Source organism: Canis aureus, chromosome 13 (genome assembly GCF_053574225.1).
Source record: "Canis aureus isolate CA01 chromosome 13, VMU_Caureus_v.1.0, whole genome shotgun sequence".
NCBI lineage: Eukaryota > Metazoa > Chordata > Mammalia > Carnivora > Canidae > Canis > Canis aureus.
The window spans coordinates 36,605,480-36,625,108 of NC_135623.1; the positions used below are offsets into that span (position 1 = coordinate 36,605,480).

At 35.6% G+C, this 19,629-nt stretch overlaps 2 long non-coding RNA genes across 2 annotated transcripts in view; one reads left to right on the plus strand and one right to left on the minus strand.

Annotated features, from left to right (window-relative positions):
• The window catches only part of LOC144282279 (uncharacterized), a 65,520-nt gene extending 63,413 nt beyond the window's left edge, over positions 1 to 2,107 (plus strand). The window contains exon 3 of the long non-coding RNA XR_013350661.1: positions 1,961 to 2,107. This is a non-coding gene — a long non-coding RNA (uncharacterized LOC144282279). The remainder of the gene's footprint in view (positions 1 to 1,960) is intronic.
• Positions 2,108 to 6,343: 4,236 nt separating this feature from the next.
• The window catches only part of LOC144282278 (uncharacterized), a 38,532-nt gene continuing 25,246 nt past the window's right edge, over positions 6,344 to 19,629 (minus strand). The window contains exon 3 of the long non-coding RNA XR_013350659.1: positions 6,344 to 6,677. This is a non-coding gene — a long non-coding RNA (uncharacterized LOC144282278). The remainder of the gene's footprint in view (positions 6,678 to 19,629) is intronic.

Sequence of the window (19,629 nt, forward strand, 5' to 3'; positions counted from 1 at the left end):
TTACGGTTTTACTTTCAAATTTAAAATTTTACTTTCAAAATTTTAGCAAGGAGAGAGAGGCAAACCATTCTTCCAAACTGTATAGCTACACAGTGTTGTGTCCCTTCTGCATATAAGTGCAGGAAGTCAAACATAAGCAAGGACAGTGGCTTGTAGGAAGTGGGAGGTCAGACATCCCTTCCTCAGGACTGTGCAGTTCTACGTCTAGGATGAGTACCTAAGATCCCCTCAGAGCCAACCTCCTCCTCCTCCAACTGAAGCACAGGAGAACTCTTCAGCCAAAAACGCCATCAAAAAAATCATTACCCTCTGCCCTCGCTTTGAAGAGTAGTCTCTGTGGTCCATTTTTGATGGATTAATCTAATATTTTGTTAAAAAAGAGATAAAGCTCCTTTCTGGTTTTTAAATATATACGAAAATGGCAGCTTCATATTGTGTGTCAGCCTTCTAAAATATTACAGATTCGATTCAATTCATTTATGAAGAAAAAAATAGCAAGAGGGAGCTTCCCAGGTAAGATTGACTACTGCGGGCAAAACATTTGCTCTTAAACATCAAGTGATCATCCCTACAAAAGACGCTAAAAGGAGTATTCAATCAGGGAGCTGGAATTCTCTCCATTGGCGAGAAATTGGCACAAGCTGGAGGAAAAAAAAATCTTCTACAGTTTCGGTCTCCAAAGGTCACTCTTGGCCACATTTTGTCTCTGAAGGCAGAGAACCGAAATATTATTTGTTCTTGTGAATTATTTTTTGTTCTTTTATTGGAATTCAATGGAGTAAAAATAACCGCTGCCCATTATCCGTTGCCTGTCAGCTCTACCTGGGCTGAGGTGGTGGGAAAGGACAGGAAGAGCTTTTACAGATGTTGAATAGAAGAAAGCTTTTTGGAATGTGTTTGCATGACTCATAAAGAACAGTTATTCTTAGCCTTCCCGTCACAAGAGATAAAGCTCTTTTGTCCCATAATACAGGCTCCTATTTAAAAGGAAAACCCAAGGTCCATTCAAAGCTAGAGCCCAATAATAAGCTCTCCTAATAGTACCTGCCCCAAACCCCTGGAGTTATATTGTATTACTCTTTACAAGCCTAGAATGTAATGCAAAATTTATTGTGCGTGGCTTTTTCATTTGTTAGAGTTGTGCCACCTGGAACAATGGGATATACTTAATGTAGTAGCAATAATTTTAATTCAGTTATAAGAATCACCAGTTTAGCAGTACAACTCAATACAATTAAACATGCTATCCTCTAGAGAAAACCCATCACCTTTTTGGATCACTTCTTTAGAATCAGATCTCCTACTCAAACTTCAATCTAATATTATTTTATGTTTTGGGTCAGCCTATCTTGCTTCCCAGAACCAATAAACCAATAAAATTTGGAAGCCATTTGCTAAAGGAGAGAACCACTCTTTGAAGGATTTAATAGCACGAGGTCAAAGGAGACTAAAAGGACTTTGTTCGAATTAAAACATATTTTATTTCCAGTTTGCTTCTGAACTGGTTTCTTGCACATTCTTAGACTTTTTTCCAAAAGGAAAAGTGTAAGCTGGACCACTGTACCAGGTCACTGGTACCTTTTCCCCTTGATTCTTCTAACCTGTTTTTTTTTAATTATTATTCTTTTAACATTTATTAAACATTTTTTAACACTTTGTGCAGTGCTAGCCGGGCATTATAGACAAAGTGATAGAAGTATTCCAGGAACTGTCAACCTAGAAGGGAGGACATGATGATGTTACAATAAGATGGTGGTAAGCTATGAGAACGGGAAGCTCACAGGATTGTATGAAACTCGAGGAAGATGCCCAGAGCGCCCCTAGGTCATAATAAGCCTTTAGTAAAGGACTACCACTCTAATTCATAGAAAAGTAGGGCAACATATGCATCCATCAATTATTCCTGGAGTCAGTCAAAAATAAGAGGATGGTTCTTATATGTGCTTCTCTTTCTGACTAGGAAACTTCCTGGACTATTCCCCTTGGTCTCACTTCATCAGCTCTCTGAGGAAGCCGTGTCTGACCACCTCTTTCCCAAGTCTGGATTAGGTACAGTTTCCTTACCTCCTGGAATACCACCTTGAACTTTCTCCTGCAGTACTTGTAATGCGAGTAAAACAGGGTATACCCAATGACTTATCTGTCTCAAAACTATAGTTTTATTTTATATTACCTCTGGAATCCCTATTCTTGGGATGGGATGGGATGGGATGGGATAGGATGGGATGGGATGGGATGGGATGGGATGGGATGGGATGGGAGGAAATTTGTCAATTGAAGATAATTCAGCCTCTTTCAGGTTGAAACAGTTTTCTACGTGAAAATATTTTTGTCAATCCAAAGCTCCAATTCTACACTAGGGCTGTGTCTGCCTTATCCAAAGAAGGAGTCTTTCTGGACTTCTCCCCCCAGATGGCATATGAAGGAGAAGCTTATTATGTTCACAGTGACAGAGCAGAGCTCTTGTCCACATGTCCTCTGGGTCTTCATTTGCCTGAAAGAAAAGTCTGTCATCTCGTTAGGTCAACATTCTGGTGTCCCCTAAAATGTGGCTAATTCTTCTGATTCCTGCGTTCTTCATTGTTGTTTCTTGATGGAATATTGAGTAGTTACAAAATGTTTATATATATATATATGACAAAGATTGTCTATGTATATATATGACAAATCTTGTTCTATTTCATATATATATATATATATGAAATAGAACTCCCATTTACCCACCACCCAATTTAATAAAAAGAACTATACCTTATTTTTGGCATTGTTGTCTGCCATTTGCCTTTCATCTTACCCATTTTTTCCCTAGTCAGGGGGAGCATGATGTTGAATTTTGTTTTATCACTGGCTTATTTTTATTTATAGTTTTACCACATATGCTGGCATCTTCAAATTTGTTTTTTCACTAAATGTTACGTTCCTGAATTCATCCAAATTGTTGTGAATAACTGTAATTTATGAATTTTTCTCAAATACATAGTACTTGATTACATGAAGATATCAGAATGTGTTTATCACATCTACTAATAATGGGCAATTGGTTAGTTTCTAGGCTTGAGTTTTTGTTGTTGTTTGCTTGGTTTTTGGTATCTATAAACAGTATCTCCTAGTGAATATGTGTAAACCTCTTTTTAGAATACATACCAAAGAGTGAAATTGCTCTATTATAGGGTATATACATTTTCAGCCTACTAGAAAATGTTACTTTTCTCCCAAAGTTGTTATACCTATTAATATTACCACTATCAGTGCATAAATGTTTTGGTTGTCCCATAGGTATCTCATTATGGATTTAATTTGCATTTTCCACATTGCTAATGAGGCTGAATATTATTTTTTAAGTTACTGATCATTTATAATTCCTCTTGTGTAAAGTCAAGTATTTTGAAGTCTTTTGTCCACTTTTCATTTCTTTTGGATTGTTTTATGGGATGGGTGATATGTAGAAATTCTTTATATTTTTGGTATACATCCATTTTGCATTTTGTGTTTTGCAAATACATTTTCAAACCTATGGGTTTTCTCTTCTTATGGTATGTTTCAATAAGCATAACTTCTAATTATAATATAATCAACTTTGTATTTAATTTGGTAGGCATAATTGGAATATCTTATTTAATATATTTCTTTTTTAAAATTTTTTAATATATATTTCTTAAGACAAGAGTATCTTATTTGGTCTTCTCAATGTTGTATTGTTCTTTTACATTTAAATCCTTAACTCACATAGAAGGAAATGAATTTACCTTATCTACTTAATTCCTATTTGGAAGGAGATGACTTTTGTAAATTTCTTTTTTTCTACATGAAAAGCCAATTGTCCAGCCCTACTTAATAAAAAAACATATTCTTTCTCCAGTGATCTCAGTACAATCCTTACTATAAATCAGTGTTCCATACTGTCTGGGATATGTTTCTGGAAACTTTTTTTTTCTATTCCAGTGGTTCATTTGTCTGTCTCTGCACCAATGTATACCATCCTAATTATAAAGGTTTTATTGGTTTTCAAAACTTATAATGGATGCTCGATTTCAATCATTGATCCTTTTCTTCAGGAGAATTTTGGCTATTCTCAGGCTTTTCTTTTCAATATAAAATTTAAAATTAATTTGCTAAGTTTCACAAAAATATCCACTGAGAGGCACGCCCGGGTGGCTCAGTGGTTTAGCACTGCCTTCAGCCCAGGGTGTGATCCTGGGGTCCCGGGATCGAGTCCCACTTCAGGCTCCCTGCATGGAGCCTGCTTCTCCCTCTGCCTGTGTCTCTGCCTCTCTCTCTGTGTCTCTCATGAATAAATAAAGAAAACCTTAAAAAAAAATCCACTGGGATTTTGAAATTTACATAATATTGAGGCTTTGAAGTCATAAAAGTGGTCTGTCAATGCAAATTTCTTTAATATCTTTCAACAAAATTGTAGTTTTTTTCTATTATGGTCTGACACATCTTAAGTTATACCTATGCCTAGATATTTAATGTTTATCAAAGATATTATAAGTGGCATGTTATTATTACATTTTCTTCTTTCTTGTTGCCTGTGCTTAGAAAACTATTTTTTTATTTGATTTTGTATCCAGAAATATTGCTAAACTCCATGTTGCAAATAATATATTTTTTTCTTTCTTTGCAATTTTTATAACTCTCACTTCTTTTCCTGCCTTATTGCCTTAGACATGAAATTGAACAGAAGTGGTGCTAGAAGTGGTCTTTTATTATCTGAAAAGGAACATTTTTAATATTCTACTCTTGAAATATTTGGGAAGTGTTTTGTCTAGATTCTATTTATTTGTTAGAGTTCTTTTTTATTCCTTACTGGGTGTTTTTATCAACCAATGTTCAATTGCATCAAAAGCTTTTTATGAATCCATTGAGATAATAATCTAATATTTTATTTTTTAATTATTTTTTAAAGATTTTATTTATTTATTCATGAGAGACACAGAGAGAGAGGCAGAGACATAGGGAGAAAGAAGCAGTCTCCATGCAGGGAGCCCGATGTGGGACTTGATCCTGGTCCCCAGGATCATGCCCTGGGCCAAAGGCAAACGCTCAACTGCTGAGCCACCCAGGCGTTCCAATAATATATTTTAGATTTAATATTAAAAACTACTATAATTGACTTGCTAATGTTTTTTAAATATTTTTACTAACTTGCTAATGCTAAAGTTTGATTGCTAGAATAAACCAAAATTGTTCATGATACATTTGCCTTTTAATATATTCCTAGTATTTTTTTGCTAGTATTGTGCACAGAATTTTTGAATTCATGTTCATGAATAAGATGATTCTATAGAGAAAATTCTTTCTCTTTCTGTTCTTTCCAGGTTTTGTTACCCGAGGGTAATTTGGCCTTCTAGAATTATTGAGGAAGATACTTTTTCTTTTTCCATTTTGTACTCTCTGCAATATTATGTGTGGAATCAAAGCCTTTGCTCCTTGAATGTTTGATAAAACTTGCCTATAAGACTGGATAAGCTGTTTTAACTTAGAGAAGGTTTTAATTACTAATTCAATTTATGGTGTTTGCATTCTGTACAAATAGTTGGAATTTGCCACATATTTCTTCAAGTTTATCTGTATTATCTAACATTTCCAATCAGATTGTTGCGATGACTCTCTTATTTTTTTGTAATCTTTGGTACATCTCTGATTATAGCTTCCTTTTCCATTTCCCACCTCTTTTATTTTATTTGACCAAGCTTTCCAGAGGTTTCTCAGTTTTGTTTTGTTTTGTTTTTTAAGGATTTAGTTTAGTTAATAATTTTTGATGTTTGTTTCCTATTTTTTTAAGTTTTTCTTTCCATTTTTATGAGAGTGGCTTATTTGTGTTTTAAATCATTTAAGGTGGGATTTTTGTAGTAAATTTTTTTATTATTTGCAACCATTCATATCCTCCTTCCCTATAAAGGGATTGTATTTCTTTGCCCACTGATTGTAGTCTAAACTCTGTAACTTGCTTTGAAAAATGGAACATGAGCAGAAGGGAGAGGGTGCCAGTTCTTTTACTTCCAATTCTGTGTGGAAGCTTTAAGAGGCATTGAGAATTGCTGGCACAGAAACCAAACTTTTAGTCACAGAATGGGAAGACAGCAGAGCAGAGCCCATCCTATTTAAAGCGTGTAGCTGAACCGTGGGTGACTCAACATTCTGTGTAACATGAGCAAAAAATGAATTTTTGTTGGTATAAGCACTAAGGTTTTGAGCTTATTTGTTACTATATAGCAAAGTTGAGGAAAACAGATATTGGTATCTTAAGGTGACATGCTCCTGTAACAACAACAACTAAAATCTATGCATTGACCTTGGGACCAAAGGACAAGTTATAAAGGAACCATTTATTAGAAGATGGAAAAGGAGCCACAGTATGCAGTGGCAAAGCATTTAGCAAACTGTTACCTGTAGTAACTTAGCAGATGATCTACCCAATGAATGAGTGGCTTTGGGAAAATAGGTTTCAGGATTTCTTCTTTAGAGGTGGTGATGAATATAGTTTGATTCCAGAAGGGAGGAAACTGAATATTTTTGATCAAGATAGCAGGCGGTAGTATATTTCCTTGTAACACATCTCAATCCACTGACTTTGAGCTTGGGCCTGGACTTGCTTTGACAATGTGCCAATTCTGAGTAAAAACTGTGAGGTGCAAATGAGTTTCCACCAGCTCTCTGGTTCTTCACCTTAGCTGTAAAAACAAGAACAGACTGGTCTCCATAGAGGGTCTTTCAGCCTAGATCTTGGAATAAGAAGACACATGGAGCAGAGCCACAGGCCAGAGCAACATTGGGGCCAAGCAGTAGCTCATATCCAACTATATGTACTTTGAGAAAGAAAGAAATTTTTATCATTGTAGAATACTAAGACTCCTGACTGTTTTGTTACCATAGAAAAACTAACCAAAATAGATGCTTAGCTCATTATTTTTCATACTTTCTTCTTTCCTAATTAAAAAAATTCAAGTTATAACATTTTTAAGTATTGCTTTAACTGCATTCTATAAGTTTTGATATATATAGTATATTCATAACCATTCCATTCTATTTCTAATTCCTATTTTCATTTTTTGTTCCATATCTAATTTAAGGTGAGTTTCCTAATGTTCAAATATGTGGGAGAGTTCTACTCATTTTTTTATTGATTTCTAATTTGACTATATTTCAATAAGAAAAGGTATCCCAAGGACGCCTGGGTGGCTCAGTGGTTGAGCATCTGCCTTTGGCTCTGGGTGTGATCCTAGGTCTCGGGATAGAGTCCCACATCAGGCTTCCTGCGAGGAGCCTACTTCTCCCTTTGCCTGTGTCTCTGCCTCTCTCTGTGTCTCTCATGAATAAATACCTAAAATCTTTTTTAAAAAAGAAAAAAGAAAGAAAGTAAAGGTAGCCCATATTATACCAATCTTTGAAATCTCTTGAAGCTTTCATCAGGGCTCAGTGTGATACAATTTTAATAAATGTCACAAGTGCAGTAGGGAAGAACATATGCTGGTACAGAGGTCAAACCAAGCAAGCAAGCAAAAAAAACCAACCAAACAAACAAACAAAAAAACAACAACAACAAAAAACCCGAACCAAACAAGCATACAAAACAACAACAACACAACAAAACCCGTTTGTATCTTCAAAGTGATTGATACATATGCTTCACCTACATTCTCCAGTGTGCATCAAGGAAATTTTCATCTGGAACCAGTGTGTAGAAAACCCTCTGCCAGGAGAAAGGTTTAGTGCTAATAAAAATTATTAAAACATTTATGCACTCCAACAAGGGGTTGGATGGGCTGGAGGGAGAATGGTGGGAACAACTACTGGCTTGGATAAAGAACATGGACATATTTGAAAGAAATATGGATTTGGAGATGTTACCATGCCTCTCCCTCATCCATCCTCCTCTCACCAATTCCCTATGCAGTAATTGAAACACTGCCAGTCAGGAAGAAGAAGTAATCATGTGATTTTCCTTCCTTCCCTCTCTCCTTTCTTCTCTTTCTTTCTCATTTATTGGATATCTATTGTATACTAGGCACCATGATGGATATGAAGATGAATGAGTCTTAGCTTCTACCTTCAAACTATTATACATTTATTAAGACACCAATAACAAGCATACAAGGCAAATTTATCGCAAGGCACAATGTTTTGGGGAACAGATGAGAATCCAGCCAGAATGCCCCAGATGGAGAAAGGGTGCTAAATAAGAATTTGCCTGGATCCTTAAGAAAATAATCTTTCCTAGAGGAAGGAATAGTTGGATAATTATAGTGTTTTGATATCTGCCAATGCCGTAAGTTTTCCTATACATAATTACACAAATTTTCTTTTATTCATTAACTTTCTACTCCAGATGTGACATATATTAAAAATGATCTGTATTCTTTATAAAAGTCCTTTGCAATAGAAGTATATAGTGAGCCACATAGTTAATTCAAAACCTTCTAGTAGAAATATTTTTAAAAAGTAAAGAAATAATTAAAATTAATATAAAGATATATTTTGTTGAACTTAACATGTTCCAAATATTATTTAAATGTGTAATAGTGAACACGAAAATAGTAATGATAGTTTATGATCTTTTTTGTTATATTACATCTGAAATTCAGTGTATATTTTCCATTTACACTATATTTCAATTCACACTAGCCTTATTTCAGGTATTTATTAGTCACATATAGCTAATGGCTAGCATATTGGATAGCCCAGGTTGAGTAATTAAATCATGGCTAAATAGTTAAATATTTATATTGTTTATAACAGAGGTAGGAAGGAAGAAAATACAGTAATCAGGAAAACAGTTTGTGAAAATCAAAGAGGTTTGTACATTAAATGTCTAAATAATCTTGAGAACAACAACAAGAATAAAGGCTATATATAAAATTCAAGTTCAGGTTCAGAAATAAACAGATCTCTTTAAGAAACTGATAAATTATTGTTTCTCCTATTTATATGAGATGACTTTTGTTTTTTAATTTACGTCAATGAGTTTTAAATTGTCTTGTTTACAGGGTGGAGAGTTCTTAATATAATAAGTCATCACAATAGCAAATGCAATGACTTTTTGGCCTTGCAGAGAGGAAATCCTATACTATAAGGGACTGCGGGACTTCAGGGTGGAGCCCTGTTATTCTGCAGAATAAACCAGTCAGGTTAATCAAGGCCTAATTCAGAGCCAAAATGAAAATAATGACTGCTTGGGTTGAACCCCGTGTGATGTTCTGAGAATAGGGCACACATTTGATCAAATCCTAAACTTCATTAATTGAGCAACTGACATATTCAGTGCACTTTGTTATTTCCTGGGATTAGTAGTTTTATAAACCAGTTTCTCATCCACAACTAACCAAAATATTCCAGAATGTTAGCAGTTTGTGTTTTTGTTTTTGTTTTTTAGGGAGGACTCAAGAATAAATCAAATTTCTTTGGTGATCAGCATACCAGACTTCAATGAATGCAGAATTATTAGAAAAGAAGTAGATACAGGTAAAAGGAACATAATTTTCTGATCTCTGCACTATGAATTTTAAAGCAAAGTCAGACTACTAACAGAAGATATGAGAAAATTCTGGAATGTATGACTAAGGGGTAGACTGAGGAGATAAATTCATGTGAGCCATGTGACAAAGGAAAATTTAAATTGAGATTATTTGAGCTTTGAGTTAATAGTCCCAGTATATCCTAAGATGTGATTTTATTCACAGTCATTCTCAATTTATGAACCTAAACAAGAAACACCCAGACTTCATCTAGATATTCTGAAACATCAACCTAAAAATCCATTTGCCAACTCCTTCTGGGGCTCACTTGTTCATAGATTCAAGAATGACTTTGATTGGAGATCAAAGTTTCCAGGTTATTCTTGTTTTCTAATAAAAGTCATAGTCCGTGATAGAATCTTGGTACAACACTGCCAAATTCTTCTGCATCTCAAATAGAGCAGAGTGTGAGATAATCACCAGCATCACCCAGATGGTCCTCAAGGAGCCCTAATTAAATGCCAAAACACAAAAGGTCATACGCTAAGCAGATAGAAGATAAATATCATCACCTCATCCTCATAGTGGCCTCCCAGGCTTCTGTGACACACTAGCAATGTTTGAATTGTTGTCATCAATATATATTAAAACAACAACAACAACAAAACTTTGCACAGGACTTGGTGTCCTTCCAAGTTTCATGTAGTATGCAGTTTGCAAAGTGAGCCCAACCTTAACTGTACCCCCCAGCCTCTCTACTAATTATTCATTAAGCTTATTTCCCAGCCGACTTCTCATTTCCATAACCTATTTTCCTCTTCACCTTTCTACCTCTCTGCTCTAGTTTTAAATTTTTTTTCCTTTCTTACTTTCTAATGCAAAAGTACATTATGTCCCTAGATAGCACATTTTTTATATTCAGGTTAATATTCTTAGACTAAAACATTTATCTATACCACCAATGGTCCCTGAAGCAATCTTGAGATGGCAATCCATTTAAAGCAGAACTCCAGTCTAGATGCAAAGGCACCATCCCTCAGCTATAAAAGGGGTCCAAATTGCATTGTAGTTCTTGTTCATGTTATTTATTTTAAAGACTATGGAGCTCCTTGCTTAACATGTAACCAAAAAGGTCATCTTTGCCTTTACATTTTTGGTAAATTAAGTGGTTGAGGAAGGTAACCACCTTGGACAGGGAATCTTGTCCTCTGGTACAAGCCTCCAGCATATTATTGGCTGCTGGATCATGAAAAATTCATTCACCTTCTCCAAGCCTCTGTTTCTTCATATGTAAAATGGGAATAATAAAGTACCCACATTCCTACCATCATTACTATCATTAATAATACATTGGTATTATTATTATTATTATTTTTTATTTATGATAGGCACACAGTGAGAGAGAGAGAGAGGCAGAGACACAGGCAGAGGGAGAAGCAGGCTCCATGCACCGGGAGCCTGACGTGGGATTCGATCCCGGGTCTCCAGGATCGTGCCCTGGGCCAAAGGCAGGCGCTAAACCTCTGCGCCACCCAGGGATCCCTACATTGGTATTATTGTAATGAGCACATCATCATTGGGAGAATAAATCTCCATGGAGTCCATTCAGTGTCCAAAATACAATCTTGAAAAAGGATGATCAGATGGTGGGAGCTGTGACTGGGGGCTGGAAAGAGGCTATCCCAGTTTGAATAGAAAATAGAATATAAATGCTTGATTCTTTCCCCTTATTTACCACCTTGCACGTTACGTTTGGTTAATCAATCTCTTAAATCTATTTTAGTTGATAGCCTTCTCCATTTTATCCTCTTGATATTTATTTGTTGGAAAAATTGAGTCATTAGATCTTTAGAGTTTCCCTCAGTCTGTATTTTGCTAATTGTATCCCTATGGTATAGTTAGCAGGTTCCCGTGTTCTCTATCAGATTTAGATTTGATCTTTTTTTACAAGACTTCTCTATAGGTGATGTTGAATTGTTCCATCAGGAGGTACACAGTCTTTCTTTTAATTTTATAAGCTGCCAATGATGCTCAATGTCTGGATCGCTGATAGGGATCAGTGGGGTGCAAGGGGCAGTGAAAAGGTAATGCTGCAATTCTTACCATTCGTTTATTTATTTCCTAGAATATTTCAAAAAAGAGAAATGCTCTCATCTACCACTTGGTTTCCCAAAGGTACAAAATAGGAAAGGCACAGTATATGCTTGATCCCTAACTCCTCTTCTATTTTTTACCAGTCCTAAAAATAATGAGGCTTCCTAGCATTCTGGGACCAGTAGATTTTGCTTATCATTATTGACTTATTTTTTGTAAGTATTATCTGTAAGTATTATTATGAACCTGTTGATTTAAGTATATTTGGTAATTAAAGTTATTGCAGTTTGCATCCTATTGTTGATCAAATTGTTTCATCTTTTTTCTGATAACTGATTTACTGTAATATATGGTTACTTGCACAGTAACTAAAAAATCAGAAAAAAATAAATATAAAGAGACTTTGAAAATAACAGAGTTTACATAGTTGTATATGTGAAACATTGTTCAAACAACTATATCATATTTTTTTCTAATATTATTAGAATTGTTCCATCTTTTGCCAATGGATCCTCTTTAGGTTGATTCTTGAATCCTATTAACATGACCTTAATAGTATTTGATAACTTCCTTGCTAATTAGTGTGGTAAAATATTTCAAACTCATGCAGCACATTTTTTTGTTTCAAGCACTTTGGTTTGTTTTTGTGGGAAACTGTATTTCAAGACAAAAGCCTGAGTGCAAGGAAGCTCATTGCTCTTTGATTAGTCATGTCTTTTAGGCCTTTCCATTAGACTAAATAAAAGTTCTGCACTCAGTATCACCATGGGGGTGGGAGGTGGGGCATGGGTTCCCCCACACATCTAACAAAGCAATTTTTAGACACCATATGGATGTCTTCAATTTGACTCAATTCTGACACCACCTATCCAGAGATAGCATCAGATTCTACACTACAAAATTGTACCTCAACACAAATACTTCAAATGCCAGTCACAAGCCCAGGTTGTTACCTGTGCTCCTGAATCACCTGCTACAGATTAGAGGTTCCAACAACTCCTTCCTTGAGTTTGATTAATTTCCTAGAGTAGCTTTTATCCTACTTACTTACTTTTTAGTAAGAGAAACATTTTACTTACTAGGTCACTGGTTTATTATAAACAGATGTAACTCAGGAACAGCCAAATGGAAGAGACACACAGAGTGAGGTACAGAAAAGGGCTTGGAGCGTCCATGCCCCCCAAGTGCACCACTCTTCCAAACTTGCACAAGGTCACGAACCCAGAAGCTCTTTAAATCCTGTCCTTTTGGGGGTTTGTAAAGGCTTTATTATACAGGAGTGATTGATTAAATAATTGGCTATTGGCAGTTGTTTCAACCTCCAGCCCCTCTCCCCTCCATGGAGGTTGTGGTCAGGGTCAGGGAGTGTAATTGAATGTTCCAACCCATTAGTCACAAGGTTGGTTCTCCTGGCAGCCAGCCCCATCCCTAGACGAGGTCCAAAAGTCACCTTTACCACAAAAAATGCCACCTTTCTCACTCTCATCACTTAGGAAATTCCAAGAGTTATAGAAGCTCTGTGCCAGAAACAGTGGACAAAGACTAAATATATATTTCTTATTATAAATTACAGTATCATACAGAACTAGGAATTATTTTTAAGATAAATTACGTCAAGATCCCTACTGTTAGAACTGAATATTTGTGTCCCCAAAATTCATAAGTGGAGATCCTAACCGCCAAGGTGATGGTTGTAGACAAGGGCAGATCTTTGAGGTGATCAGGTCATAAGGATGTGATTAGTTCCTTTGTAAAAAAGACCCCAGAGGATTCTCTAGCCCATCTTCACTGTGTAAGGATACAACTAAGACAACCATCTTGCACATGAAGAAGTGGTCTCTCATCAGACACCATATCTGCCAACATCTTGATCTTGGACTTCCCGGACTTCAGAACTGTGAGAGATACATTTCTGTTGTTTAGGCCACCCACTCTGTGTATTTTAAATAGCAGCCTGAACAGACTCAGATACCTATTGTATCTTCCTATTTAAATTTGAGATTGTAGGGTTTGTATTTAACTTCTCCTGTCTTATACTTTTATTTCCTGTCTCCTATTATGAGGATGGCGGTCTGACTCTCAAGGACACAGGGTTAGCTGAATTAAATCATCACGTAACTACTGACTTGTCTATTTCCAGATTAACATATAACACTCTTAGAATAAAATGCCAGCAGAATAAAGCCAGGGGTTTTAAAGTCACATGAAATGAAATACTTCTTCACTGTGTGGCTGTGCCACAAACTGAATATACATATGCAAGTTTGTGTATGTGTGTATGTCTTTTTAGTGAATTTTTAACTCGGTCAAAATTTTTAACTCGGTCAAAAATTTTTAATAATGCAAAATGTTTATGTAGTTCCAAAATCAAATCTATGAATAAGGTATATTTAAGGGTTTTATTTATTTACTTTAGAGAGAGAGAGAGAGTGCTTACAAGTGGGAGGAGGGAGAGGGACAAGTGGACTTCAGCTGAGTCTGGAGCTCAGTGCAGGGCTCAACACAGGGCTTGATCCTATGATCCTGATATCAACTCTGAGGTCATAACCTGAGCTAAAATTAAGAGTTAGAAGCTCAACCAACTGAGCCACTCAGGTTCCCCAAGGAGTCTAGATTTTATCCCTGTTTTCTCTAATCTATTTTCTCCTTCCTCTTAGAGGTAACCTTTTTTTTTTTTTTTTAATGTTAGGGTTTTTTGCTTCATTGTTTTATTTACATAGCATACTATACTTAGATAAATGTAGTATACCACACACATTTTCTCCATCTTGCTTTTCACTTCACAGTATATTCTAGACATATCCATAATACTGTATGGGGATTTTCCCCATTCTTTTAATAGCTGCATAGTGCCCTCATTGGATGGTTATGATATAGTCTACTCAACCACTTCTTTTTTTATGTATACTTGAGGTGGTTCCAGGATTTTGATAAGATAAACAGTCTTTCAATAAACAGTCTTGAGCAGATGCCTTTTTAATTTGTGCTAGTGCAACTTTAGGATTGATTCCTAGAAGTGGAGTTGCTGGGTCAAAGGGTAAACGCATATGTGATTTCTAGATGCTTCCAAACTCCTTGCCATAAATATTGTACCACTTTGCATTCACATTGGCAATGTATGAAAGTACCTATTTTCCCGCAGTCATGCCAACAGAGCACATCACCAAACTTTTGGATTTTTGCCAATGAAGCAGGTGAGAAATTTTATCTTGATGAGTTTTAATCTGCATTTCTCTTACTATGATCAAGTATAATCATCATTCCGTGTTTTAAAAACCATTTGCATTTTTTAACTATTCATTTTTCTAGCTTATTTTACCTATAGAATCATTGGTTTTTTTAATTCTGTGGTTATTTAAGTATTAGGAATGCTTGTGAGATAAACTGAAAGTATTTCCCTCAGTTTGTCATTTTTCTTGTGTCTTGCAAAAATTATGTATGAGTGTGTATGTAAAATATATATAGGCATGCATATATACATATGTAATACATGTGTACAAACACACTGTTTTATCTACTCTATCATTTTTGGATTTAGAGTCATATTTAGGAAAGTTTTACCCACTTCTATTTATAAAGGAATTCACACATATTTCCTCCAGTATATATATGGTTTCAAATTTTTATATTTAAATCTCATAATGTGGAATTTATCCTAGTATATGGTTTGAGGAATTAATCCAGATTTATCTTTTTCCATAAACTATTTATCTTGATATCATTTATTTTACGAATTCCTCTTCTTCTGTTATTTGGGATGCCATGTGTAGTAGGTAGAATAATGTCTTCTCCCCACAAAGATATCCATGTCCGAATCCCTGGAACCAAAGAATGTATATACAAAGCAAGGGATAATGAACTAACAGATGGAATTAAGCTTGCTTATCAGCTGACCTTAAAATAAGGAAATTACTCTTATCCAGGTTGGCTAAATGTAATCACAGGGTCCTTTAAAGTGGAAGAGGGAGGCTGAAGAGGAAGTCAGAGTAAGAGAAAGATTTGAAAATGCTACTCTGTTGGCTTTGAGGGTGAAGGAGGTAGCCAGGTGCCATGGAATGCAAGAGGTCTATTGAAGCTAAAGAAAGAAGGAAGTAGATTCTCTCCTAAAACCTATAGGAGGAATGCATCCTTGCAGACACCTTGACTTTAACCCACTGATAACCATTTTAGACTTCTGACCTACAGAACTGCAAGATACTAGATTTGTATTGTTTTTAAGTTACTAAAATTGTGGTAATTTGTTACAGCAGCAATAAGGAACTAGTACATGCTCTTTATCAGAAACTAAATTTAGGAATCAATTTGGTTTTATTTCTGGATTTTCTATTCTGTTCCATCATTTAGTCTGTTGTTCCATGTGTCAATATAACACTATTTTAACTATAGAGGCTTTATAGTAAGTCTTAATATGCACTGGAGATGCCATCCTCTCCCTTTCTTCCCCAGTGTTTTCCTGGCTATTCTCACTTGTTTATTTTTCTAAGTAAAGTTTATAATCAATTTGTCTAACTCCGGGGGTGAGGGACTTAATGGTAGTCTTAGTATCAATAGCCTTTTAATCTTGGAAAATCACATACTTGATTTATCATGGAGACTTAGTGATTCATACAATGAAAAATAAGACAGGTGTACCTGGCATAATATGCCAGGAGCTATGGTTGAAAAAAGAAGTGTTAAAAAAAATTACTTGAAATTAGATGTGTAAACAAACAATCCCTTTATTATCAAGATTTTTTAAATGCCAAGTGACAGAAAACACATTCAAACTAATTTAAAGGCAAAAAATATTAATTGGCTCACACAACTGAATATCGCAAATGAAGTTGGGAGCAGGTATTCAAGTGACATCACAAGCAAGTCTAACCTCCTACTTTCTCATTGCTGTCTTCCTGCACACACACACCCCTTTCATGTCCTGGCTGCCTGTAGCTGCAGACATGTACTTTACCAACTTAGCAACTCCTGAAAAAAGCGTGTCTATAGTTTTAGCAAAAATTGAAAAATTGAATCTGTCTAGCAAGGAAGTGCAAAAAGATTTCAAATAATGATATAAGAATCTTAAAGATTAATGATCTTTCCAAGTAAAGAGAAGAGGAAAAGACTTTTCAGGGAAAAAAAAAAAAAAAAACATGGCAGAGTGAAAGAACGTGTTATGTCTGAGAAGCTCTGAGAATTCCATGCAGCTGCTACAGAGCTTGTGCAGGGAGATGTCAGGACTCAAGCCCGGAGAAGTAACAGATGGATCTTTCATGCCAGGTTAAAGAGTTTGCACCTGATCCTGAGTATTATCAGATGGTTTTAAAGAGGAGAAAGTTATGATGAGATTTTGTTTTAAGAGAACAGCCATATTGATTATTTCAAACTGGATTGAGCAGGAGGATAAAAGCAGATGACCCATGGGAAGGCTACTGGAGTAGTTTTCAGCAACATATGGAGAACAAGAGTTAAGGAAGAGTCACTGTTGTACACCTGAAACTAATGTAATACCAAGTATCAACTATACACCAATTAAAAAAAAAAATGTTGAGGAAGTGAGAGGATTAGGTCATCTTTGTTTTCTCTGGAGAGTTTTCCAATTCAGCTAAATATTAAGGTATTATGTAAAACAAACAAAACAAAACTTGTAGCCAAATAAACTGAGGTCACTTTGTTTACCAGGACTTTTTAGAACATTAGATATATTAATGTGTAAAATCAACCATTTCAAAACAGTAACTTTGTCAGTTTCATTCTTTTTGGTCATCATGCTAACCAGCTGTCTTTTTCAGCACTCTTTGAAAATATTGGATTACAGAGTAGAGAAAAAGGTACTAAGATATATATGATAAATAATATAAGAAATAATATTAAAATAGGAAATAACAGAAATAGAATATGTAATTTATAATATATTAAATATAAATAATATATTTTAGCATGACTCTTCTCACTAAAATGTTTGATTGGATAATGTATGGCAAGTGTGTCAAAGAGCCTAAAAGTCAGATTGTAATAATTTTAAGTTGTAGCTCTTGACAGGATGTTGGGTAATAAAACATTTTATTTAGGAAAACTCATCTGTTTTTGCCAGAATTCTTTCTGTTCTTCAGTGTCTAATGCCCTAGTGCTTCACCAAATGCTATTGCTTTTTAAAAGCATTTACAACAAATATTTTTTAAGAAAAACAATATGATATAGTACCACAGCCCACCTCACCATCCCAAATAGGTAAGATTTCTTACTTTACACTTCCATGCATCCAGTGATAGCCACCCTCCAAGAGGGGCCTCCTGGCAATGATACTCCAAGCAAGAGCCAATGAGGAACTAAAGCCTCTTACCAATAACCATGAGTGGGCTTGGAAGTCCCAGTCAAGCCTTCAGAGTCTGTAGCCATAGCTGGTGTCTTGATGGCAACCTCATGAGAGACCCTGAGCCAAATCAGCATTGCCTCATGTGGTTCCATTTCTCTTACTCATTCTATCAAATTTCTAGTCACTGAGTTTTAAAATGTTAGAGTCAACTTTATTCTGTTCCTTCATGCCCATGTCCATCATAAGGTATAGCTTCCTACTCTCTTCCTTTGTATTCTGGTGGCCTCTATTCTAACTGAGCTCTTAATACCTATTAGCCTATCACAGTAAATCCGCAGATCCCTTCCCTACCCCTCATGACCCTTCATTATCCTTTTCTCCCCATTTCTTCTGCACACAAATCCCAGATTAGTCATATTTACTTTAGCTGAGTCAGCATTTAAGGCCACACATGCTCTTGCTCCAGCTAAATTCTCCAGATCTGGCAATGACAAAAGCTAGCTTTGCAGGGTCCCTACGCATGTCTGTTCATTGGCCCTTGCCTGCCCCTACCACTGCCACCATGCCACCCTAAAGTTAATAATAAGTTAAAATGGAATGCTCACTATGTAAATGAAACACGAAGATGAGATCTTAGCAACTACTTCACCAGATTTCCACTAAAGTTTTTTCTTTGTGTAGAAATTCTGTATCTATCCTTTTTTTCTTTTCATTACTTTTCTTCTTGTATACATGTTTTAAGTAATCTGGATTCTTCAGGGTATAATGAATTGAGTTCCTTTTTCCCCATTCCTAGAATCATTTTCTCATATTGATTCCACATGCAGTACTGTGGTGAAGAGCGTGGGTATGCTGTTCACACTGCCTGGAATCAAAGACCTGCTCTACCATGTACTTATTTTATGGCCTTGGGCAAGTTAATTAACATCTTTGCACCTCTGTTTCCTCATTTGCAAAAAGAGGATAATAAAAAGACCTAACTTACAGAATCTTTGTGAAGATAAGCCATTAGTTTCCAAAATATTTAAGGAACTCATACATCTCAAGAGGAAAAAAAATAGTTCAATTAAAAAGTGGGCTGAGGACCTAAATAGACATTTTTCCAAAGAAGACCTACAAATGATCAATAGATACATGAAAAGATACTCAACATCACTAATTGTCAAGGAAATGCACATCAAAACACAAGGAGATACCACCTCCCACCTGTTAGAATAGCTGTTATCAAAAAGATAATAAATAACAAGTGTTGGCAAGGACATGTAGAAAAGGAAACACTTGTATACTGTTGGTGGGAATTTAAATTGGTGCAGTCACTGTGGAAAACAGTATTGGAAGTTCCTTTAAAAATTAAAAATAGAACTACCCTATGATCCAGCAATTCTATTTTTGGGCATTTAGCTGAAGGAAATGAAATCAGGACCTCAAAGAAATCCACATGCATATTCATTGTAGCACTGTTCACAATAGCAAAGATATGGAAACAATTTGAGTCTTTACAGATAAATGGACAAAGAAGATGTCACACACACACACACACACACACACACACACACAGTGGAATATTATTCAGCCATGAGAAAGAAGGAAATCCTGCAATTTGCAACAACTTAGATGGACCATGAGGGCATTATGCTAAGCAAAATAAGACAGAAAGCAAAGAGTGCATGCTATCACTTATGTACAGTTTAAAAAGCTGAACTCATAGAAACAGAGCAGAATGAGTTTTGCCAGGTGCAGTGGGGAGAAGGAATGGGGAGATGTTGGTCAAAGTACAGTCTTCTA